We start from the raw sequence: 9,710 nt of genomic DNA on the forward strand, positions 1-9,710 counted from the left end.
AGGTTACTCTTACCCGATCTCGTATCGAAACATTTAGGACAATGTTCGGTTTAAGTGTGGGAGGAGATTTTTATCGCTTTCCTTTATTTTTAGTATGTTTTGTGCATTTTAGTTATTTGCCTTTTCTTTGCAGTAAAATAACATGTGTTTGACGAGTCATCTGTGTAGTGTATCTGTATTTCTTCCATTTAATTAACCTTACCAAAAAAAAAATTTGTGGGCAAAGACAACAGTGCATCTTGCATATTCAGGCTATAAGACAGGTTTATGATGGGATGTAAAAGACATGGGAAAACTTTTTCTAAAAATCGATATTGTATTAACACCGTAGGCTTCATGATTATAAGAGTTGATCCCGATACCCCATATATTGTGGTCCAAATTTTTGTTCCAAATAAGTCCTTAAGTAGTTTATCCTTGCAGTCAGCTCCGGCTTAAGCATGCTCTACGTAGGGGACCGATGAAAATAAGTGAGTGATCACATAAATTCCTGCTTTGTTCTCTAGTTATAAGAAAATCCGGGCTAGGTGACTCTCGCACGATCATTTAACCCAGCAAAATAAAGACATTTGCGAAACATGGAGAAGAAAAATAAAAAAATATATATAATAATATGCCTATTGTTGGTTGGTTCAGAGGTATCTGGTGTTGAACTCGGTAGGGTGGATTACGATCCAATCCCCCACAACTACAAATTGGGTTAAATAAACGGGTTACACCAAGTTATGTACCAGAGCCCCAAGCTTAAGATCATAATCACTAACCGGTAACCTTACTATGAGTATGTAAGAATAACAAGGCTTAATGTGATTGCACTTGAATGAAAATAACTTGAAGAAGATAAAAAGAAGGCCTAGGTATGGTGGGGTAATCTGGATTGATTTCTATAGGAACAAAGCCTATGACCGCATTGGCGGGAAGTGTCACTACAATATCCTTAGTTCGATTCGTTAGTACCTATCGATATATTCCTTGAATGAACTGATAAGCCTTTTTTCCTTGAATTAACTCTGGTTGATACAGTTTCTTGCTTGAGCTATAAAGATTTTTTCTCGAGGACAAGCAAAGGTTTAAGTCTAGGAAAACTTGATCACACTGAATCACATCGCGTTTTTGACTCGGATTTCACATGTTTATTAGGTCTTTGTTACCATTTTGCTTGTGTTATGCTCACTTTTATGTTGTTTTCAGATATTTAGCTCTTTCGGGACCTTTTTAGAAGAAACGAAGCAAAAAGACCAAAAATTAGGGTTTTTCGGCAAATATTGTACACATGGCGTTATGCATGGCAGCCGCTATAGAAGAAGCCATGACACATCACCCCTCAACCAGGAGGTAACCGCCACGATCCCATGAACTTTCCCATTCACACACATGGCGGGCACCATGAAGGGGTGGCGAGCGCCACCTTTGCATTTCACGTTCCTACTAAAGAGAAGTTGAAGGGCATCATGGTCTTTGCAAGCTGCTGAATTCCTCTATAAATAGGTCATTCTAGTTCATTTCCAAATCATCCAACTTACTTTACAACACTAAGACTATATTATCATCTATAAAAGCGGTAATCCATCACATCGAGGGGTTATCGCACCGTATTTTAATTGAGTTGGAGCACTTTGATTTTGCTGTTGTCTTTATCTTCAAAGTCAAAGGTTTATTTTCCTTATACCAGATTTAAAGCCTCCATTTGGAGCAGGTTCTAATTTTATCGCTTATATTTATTTTACTTGTCATGCTTTACTTTATTTAATTTCTTGTTATGCTTTACTTTATTTAATTTCTTATCATGCTTTACTTTATTTAATTCTTGTCATTTTCTTTACTTTATTTAAATTTCTCGCCATTATCTTTATTGCTCGTTTTAATTATTTTACACGCTTTACTTGTTCTTTATGCCTTACATTCTAAAACAACTTTTTATCATGATCAATTTCGTTGTGTTTGTTTGTATTACCGTATCTGGCTAAATCTTTCAAAGGTTAGCATGTAAGGATCGCGGTTAAAGATATGTTTCACATGTTACCATATTGACTAAATCCAAGGTAAATCATACAAGTCGAGTCACCACCGCACTTCTATTTATCCAAAGGAATGGTTAGAAAGCGAACAAAAACCTAAAAGTTTTATCGAATCAAAAACTAGTAAAAATGTCAGAGATCTGGGTAAGGGGATTGGTTATGCAATGGGAAGGTGTTAGGCACCCAAAGCATCCTAGGTACTCCTAGGGAGCCCTTTTCACATTTGTTGCAAAGGTTGTTGTTTTTTGTGAAAATTTATTTGTGCAAACATGATTGAAGGGATGAGAAAAGCGTGTATGTTTATCTAATGCACTACTTACTAAAAGAAGGGTCAAAAGAAAATGACTCGCACGGACGTTGCATCCACTGCATACGTATCTCATCTGAATCTGAGAATCAGAGTCTTCGTAGCTCGGCTACCTATGGGTTAAAATGGAGTGTGCTCGCTAAGACATCGCATCTTATGCCTACGTATCTCATCTGGGATGAAAATCAGAGCAAAACGTAGTTCGACCACCTATGGGGTAATGATTGTGTTTTGGGGTGAACGACGTTACTACGCAATCTACCGGATGCTCAACCGTTGGAGACTTACTCGCCTGTAGTAGAAGGAGATAACGTGTTCTTAGGAGAAGAAAAATCAATGAGTTGAGGTGTTTAGGGATGCTTATGCAAAAAGGAAGTCCTAGATGAAGGAACCGCGCAACCTTAATTGACATGCCACGAGAGGCTATGCGAAACCTAAGAAAGCGGTAAAATGCGGGAAAAATAAAGTACCACACAGATAAAGATCCAAAGCAACAACAATTTAAAAGGTAAGAAAACCAGAGATTCCCAAGCTAAACACCATCAAAGAAAGTGAGTCAGTACAGGTAATCGGAATAAACCTCCAGGTGGTATCCCACAAATAAAGTGGAACACCAGGCAAGCCATCTCTGCAAGAGTCATATGAGCCCTCACAAAACAAAACTCAACAAACAGGTTAGAGAAACAAGATAGGGTAATCAAGAGTTGCCCCCAAATCAAAATGTAACCACATGAATCATGCCATTAAAATTCACAAAAAGCTCACAAAAAGCAACCAAGGGTAGGAGGCCTAAACCTCTTGTCAAACAGATGCATCAAAAGGGTATCAAATTCACCCATAATACCTCATACATTCAGAGCATTCAAATTAAAAGCATAAAGTAATGGGAATAAGGCAAACCTGACTGGAGAGATCGAATGAAATTGAATTGCCCGGTTGGGTTTGCAAAGCACTCTTAGGGGATTCTGGTGGCTTTTCTTGGGACTCGCTAGGCGACCCATTCTTCTCGCCTAGCGAGCATGACAGCTCATGAACAAACTTTTGCTCCTTCAAGATTAACATTTTGACTGACGAATAGACCCCATTTGAACCTGTTGGAAGTATCTCAAGCCATTCCCTTGTGTTGACTGATCATCTAAACAGAACCCACAAAGTGTCTTGGATGATACTCAAGCTTCAAACAAAAGATGTTAGTGACACAATTTTGTGCTTTTGGTTAGTAAACAAAAGTAAGAGAAACAATGATGTATAATTCAAGCATGCTTGGTGATCTCAAACCAATCACAAGGAGTCCCACCCAAAGGCAAAGGGAACCAAGATGCTAAAGATCCTTGAGGCAATGCAAATGCAATGTTATGATGCCATGAGGGATCTTAGGGTCAAAATTGGGGTCTTACAGATGCCCCTATTTAAGGTCATTCTAGCCGGAGAAGTGAAGGTTAAAATCTTCGTCTCAAGGGGGTAGAATGGGCTTAAATAATAACAAAGAGACGAATTTTGGTCCCTAAGAGACCTCATGATGCAAATGTAGGTATGAAAAATGGTAGCACTCTGTGGAGATATGTGTCCACAAAAGCAAAGAAATCAGAAGCCACTGATAATCCATATGAGCAATTCACTCCATGGGACCAAGACCCTGGGGATAGAAAAGGGATAAAAATGCGCGAGCAGGTCACGACTCAAAGCGTGGGGAACAAAATTCCAAAGGGAAAAGATCCAATGGAAAGACTTAAGCTGACTCGAAGATGCATGTATTGGGGAATATGCCAATACAACAAAAAACTATCTACAGCGGATACTTCGGATAAAATCCAGATGAAAACAATCCACTAAGGGACTTCGCTGGGGATGTCCACAAGGACACTCATGGGGAAGCAGCGGGACGAGGTATTACCGATTACTAGGTAATAAGCTCAAGGAGACATGTGATCTGAACGCCAGGTATGAGGGTGAGAGATACAACATGCTCAGGAAGAGATGAATATCCAAGACCGGCATAAGGGTGAGAGATATCAAAACTTCAAAATGTCTGAGGAAAACCTAAAAGGTATACTTCAACTCAGGGATTCTGACTCCACAGGGGATAAAAAGTCATAATAGGGAGCAGAGAGGAAGGAACACCAGGGATACCGGTTACTGGGCATATAATAGGTGACCAACCAAGGCGTGAATTGGGGAATATTCCCAAAACACTCATCATCAAAAAGAGGGCTAAAGGCAAACTCGATTACAGGATGGATATTCGACTCCACAAAGGGGATACGAATCTCACTCAACTGGGGAAGAACAAAAGGCTTCAGACCCGAGAGTGCATGAGATATACTATCTATTACCGTCAGAACGTAGATAATATACTCGCATGGACGATTATCCACAACCGGTTACTGGGTTAATAAAGGATAAATCAACCGAAAAGAAAAGGCATCGGGATACCGAAACTAGGTATATAATGATGACCAATTCAGGGGAGAAACAATCGTTACCAACAACAACAAGGTAGACGAGAGATGACCCGCTAGGGATAAATCGCGTAATCAGGGCAATTATCCAAGTAGATGAGGGGATATCATCACCGAATATTGGATGAAGATAACTGTCACCAATTAAAGATGAGCAAAAATAGTTACTCTGTAAAAAGGGAAGAAATAGGGTTTACAACTACCGGTATGAGGGTAGAGAAACACAGATTCCGCTGGGGATAATAATTACTAATTATTGAGCCATTATTCATTTACCACGAGGAAACAGGAAAAGAGTCTCAAGAGACCGATCTAGGATACAACTAGATAGGCACACCAAATCAAGACTTGTCCCGGTGAGGATATAACTCAATGGGGAAAACCATCCCAGTATATGTGTTGGGAAGGAACAAAAAGAATCAACATCCACGAGGATATAACCTGGTGGGGAATATGGAAGAAAGTATAGACGCTTTCTGCTTATGGAGTTGACTCTATATGGAGAGATCAGACGCACACATCTGCTCGGGGAAGTATATCACCAAATAGCAGGAGACAACAAACAACGATATATGGCAAAGAATGCAACATGAATATCTGAATGTTATAATTATGCATGAATATGCATAGTTTATGTATGATGTATGCTGACAGACAGACATATCTAACACAACCAGGTCCAGGAATCAACCAGGTCCAAGAGAGAAAGCCAAGATCACCGGGGAGTATCCAATCTGCTGGGGATCAGAGATACCAGGAAGCAAAGAACTCTGCAAGGGATGAATCATCAATCATTCCAGCTGGGGACGAGAGTTATCACACACAAGGTCCACCACACCAACAACTCTACTGGGGAATCTATCCGAGGGGATAAAGGATTTATCGGGATCAACCACCAAATATCGCTCTTGTCCAAAGAGATCCAAGCTGCTGAGGAAGAAAGATTGCTACTCTGTTGAAGGGAAGAGAGGTGACTCTCAACAAGCAATCCACTTGGTAGGATAAACCACAAGGGGTTTTAGAGGGAGGAGATACAGTCATGCCAGGAATATGGACAAAAATCTTACCCTGTTGGGGATCGTACCACCCTTGGGAGAGCACTGAGGATCTTCTAAGTATCCTTTCGTCATTGTGAATGTTCACTTTGTTTGAAAACAAATAATAAAAAATTTGATCGTTTAAAACAATGATATTTTCTTAATCAAAACATGCAAAACATTTGTTTAATTGAAACAGATAAGAGTGCCAATAATTGGATAAAAGGCTCAAATTTATTTGATAGAATGGTAGTCTGCGAATGGCAAGACTCCATAGATCTTTACAAATTTGAAATTGGTGATATATATTGGAAAAGGGCTACATTGAACATAATGATCATTTCTCCACCAATTCTGAATCCGATGTATTTGAAGCTTTGACTGATAATGAGCAAGGATCTCTGATGGATGACAATTGGAGAGCAAAGTCTTGTCAGGATGCAGTTACTTGCCAAATCCCTAATTTTTGTCTAGATTGCCCCAGGATGAGGTACTCAATCTAGCGGGATACATATATCATTATTATATATTTTTTGTCACTCTAACTTTTGCCTGGATCGCCCTTTCGAGTTTTCAATCCACCGAGACGCTCATTTTTGCCTAAGCCGCCCTTTCGGGTTTTCAACTTAGCGAGCTATTCAGTTTTTATTTTTTTAGGAGAAGTATTTCTTGATTGCATCTGAATTCACAGGACGAGTGAAATCCTCCCCATCCATAGTTGTAAGTATCAAAGCACTGCCTGAAAAGGCTCTCTTAACAACATACAGACCCTCATAGTTCGGAGTCCACTTGCCCCTAGAATCGGGCGCGAAAGACAAAACTTTCTTGAGCACAAGGTCACCTTCTCGGAACACACGAGGCTTGACCTTCTTATCAAAAGCTTTCTTCATCCTCTGCAGATATAACTGACCGTGGCATATGGCAGTCAATCTCTTTTCTTCTATCAAGTTCAGCTGGTCATAACGACTCTGAACCCATTCAGCATCAGTCAACTTGGCCTCCATCAAGACTCTCATTGATGGGATCTCCACCTCTACTGGGAGTACCTCCGCCATGCCATAAACAAGAGAGAAAGGGGTTGCCCCTGTTGAAGTGCGGACAGATGTACGATAGCCATGCAAAGCGAATGGCAACATCTCATGCCAATCTCTGTACGTAACAACCATCTTCTGGATAATTTTCTTAATGTTCTTATTAGCAGCTTCAACAGCCCCATTCATCTTGGGTCTGTACGGAGAATAATTATGATGTGCAATCTTGAATTCACTACACAGCTCTTTCATCATTTTGTTATTCAAGTTAGATCCATTATCAGTAATGATCTTATCTAGAACACCATATCGGCATATGAGTTGATTCTTGATAAACTTCACGACCACCTGCCTGGTCACATTTGCATACGACGCCGCTTCAACCCACTTGGTGAAGTAATCATTTGCTACGAGAATAAATCTGTGTCCATTGGACGCTTTCGGCTCTTTAATGCCAATCATGTCAATTCCCCACATGGAGAAAGGCCATGGTTATGAGATCACATTCAAAAGTGTCGGGGGAATATGAATCTAATCAGCATAAATCTGACACTTGAGGTATTTCTTCACAAATTTGCAGCAGTCAGACTCCATTGTCAGCCAATAGTAGCCTGCTCTCAACATCTTTCTAGCCATGGCATGTCCATTGGAATGAGTACCAAATGAACCCTCATGGACCTCAGTCATCAACAGGTCTGCTTCGTGTCTATCCACGCATCTGAGCAGAACCATGTCAAAATTTCTTTTGTAAAGCACTTCGCCATTGAGGTAGAAACTGCCTGACAATCTCCTCAAAGTCTTCCTATCTTTTACAGATGCCCCAGGCGGGTAAATCTGGCTCTGAAGGAAACATTTGATATCATAATACCACGGCTTATCATCTTTTACTTCTTCTACTGCAAATACATGAGTTGGCCTATCCAAGCGCATCACGGTAGTATTGGGAACTTCATTCCAAAGTCTGACCATAATCATTGAAGCAAGTGTAGCAAGGGCATCTGCCATCCGGTTCTCATCTCGAGAAATATGATGGAAGTCAACCTCAGTAAAGAACGTTGAAATCCTCCTCGCATAATCTCTGTATGGAATGAGGTCAGGCTGATTCGTTTCCCATTCACCCTTAATCTGATTAACAACGAGGGTCGAATCACCATATACATCAAGATGCTTGATCCTTAGATCAATACATTCCTCCAATCCCATAATACAGGCCTCATACTCAGCCATATTATTCGTGCATTTGAAAGTTAGCCTTGCTGTAAAAGGAATATGCGCGTCCTGAGGAGTAATAATCACGGCCCCAATACCATTTCCATACTGATTTACAGCGCCATCAAACACCATACTCCATCTGGAACCAGGCTCTGGCCCTTCATCAAGTGTAGGCTCATCGCAATCTTTCACTTTCAAATACAGAATTTCCTCATCCGGGAAGTCATACTGAACTGATTGATAATCTTCAATAGGCTGATGTGCCAAATGGTCAGCCAAGATACTACCTTTAATAGCCTTCTGAGCTCGATACTCAATATCATACTCAGATAACAACATCTGCCAACGGGAAATTCTCCCTCTTAAAGCAGGCTTCCCGAAGATGTACTTGATTGGATCCATTCTGGATATCAACCAAGTCATATGATTTATCATATACTGGCATAACCGCTTAGCAGCCCAAGCCAAAGCACATCATGTCTTTTCAAGCATTGAGTATCGAGACTCACAATCAGTGAACTTCTTACTCTGGTAGTAAATAGCATACTCCTTCTTCCCTGATTCGTCTTGCTGACCAAGTACACAACCCATCGAGTCTTCAAGAACTGTCAGATACATGATCAAAGGTCTTCCTTCTACAGGCGGAGACAGAATCGGAGGCTCAGACAGGTATTCTTTAATACTGTCGAAAGCTTTCTGGAAATCTTCGGTCCAATCATGGGACTGATCTTTCCGGAGGAGCTTGAATATAGGCGCACATGTGGCAGTCATGTGGGATATGAATCTGGAGATATAATTCAAGCGGCCAAGAAAACCTCGGACTTGCTTCTCAGTTTTAGGCGCAGGCATCTCTTGTATTGCTTTGACTTTTGCAGGATCAACCTCAATACCTCTTTCACTAACAATGAAGCCCAATAACTTGCCAGAACGGACTCCAAATGTACACTTGTTGGGATTCAGACGAAGCTTATATTTCCTCAAACGCTGGAAAAGCTTCAACAAATGCTCTACATGTTCAACTTCCGTTCTTGACTTAGCAATCATATCATCAACATATACCTCAATCTCCTTGTGCATCATGTCATAGAACAAGGTAGTCATAACTCGTTGATACGTGGCTCCGGCGTTCTTCAAACCGAAGGGCATCACTCGATAACAGAATGTTCCCCAAGGTGTGATGAATGTTGTCTTTTCCATATCCTCGAGTGCCATTTTAATCTGATTATATCTGGAAAATCCATCCATAAACAAGAAGACTTTGAATTTAGCTGTATTATCTACCAACATATCAATATGTGGTAGAGGGAAATCATCTTTCAGACTAGCTTTATTCAAGTCTCTATATTCCACACACATCCGGACTTTTCCATCTTTCTTAGGCACGGGCACAATATTGGCCACCCATTGAGGATATATAGAAGTCACCAGGAACCCCGCATCAATTTACTTTTGAACTTCCTCTTTGATCTTCACTGCCATATCAGGATGAGTTCTTCCGAGCTTCTGCTTTACAGGCATGCACTCAGGCTTTAGAGGTAGGAAATGTTGCATAATATCAGTATCTAGACCAGGCATGTCTTCATATGACCAGGCAAAGACGTCAACATATTCTCGTAGCAACTTAATCAACCCCTTCTTAACAGATT

The sequence above is a fragment of the Lathyrus oleraceus genome, chromosome 4 (genome assembly GCF_024323335.1).
Source record: "Lathyrus oleraceus cultivar Zhongwan6 chromosome 4, CAAS_Psat_ZW6_1.0, whole genome shotgun sequence".
Lineage (NCBI taxonomy): Eukaryota > Viridiplantae > Streptophyta > Magnoliopsida > Fabales > Fabaceae > Lathyrus > Lathyrus oleraceus.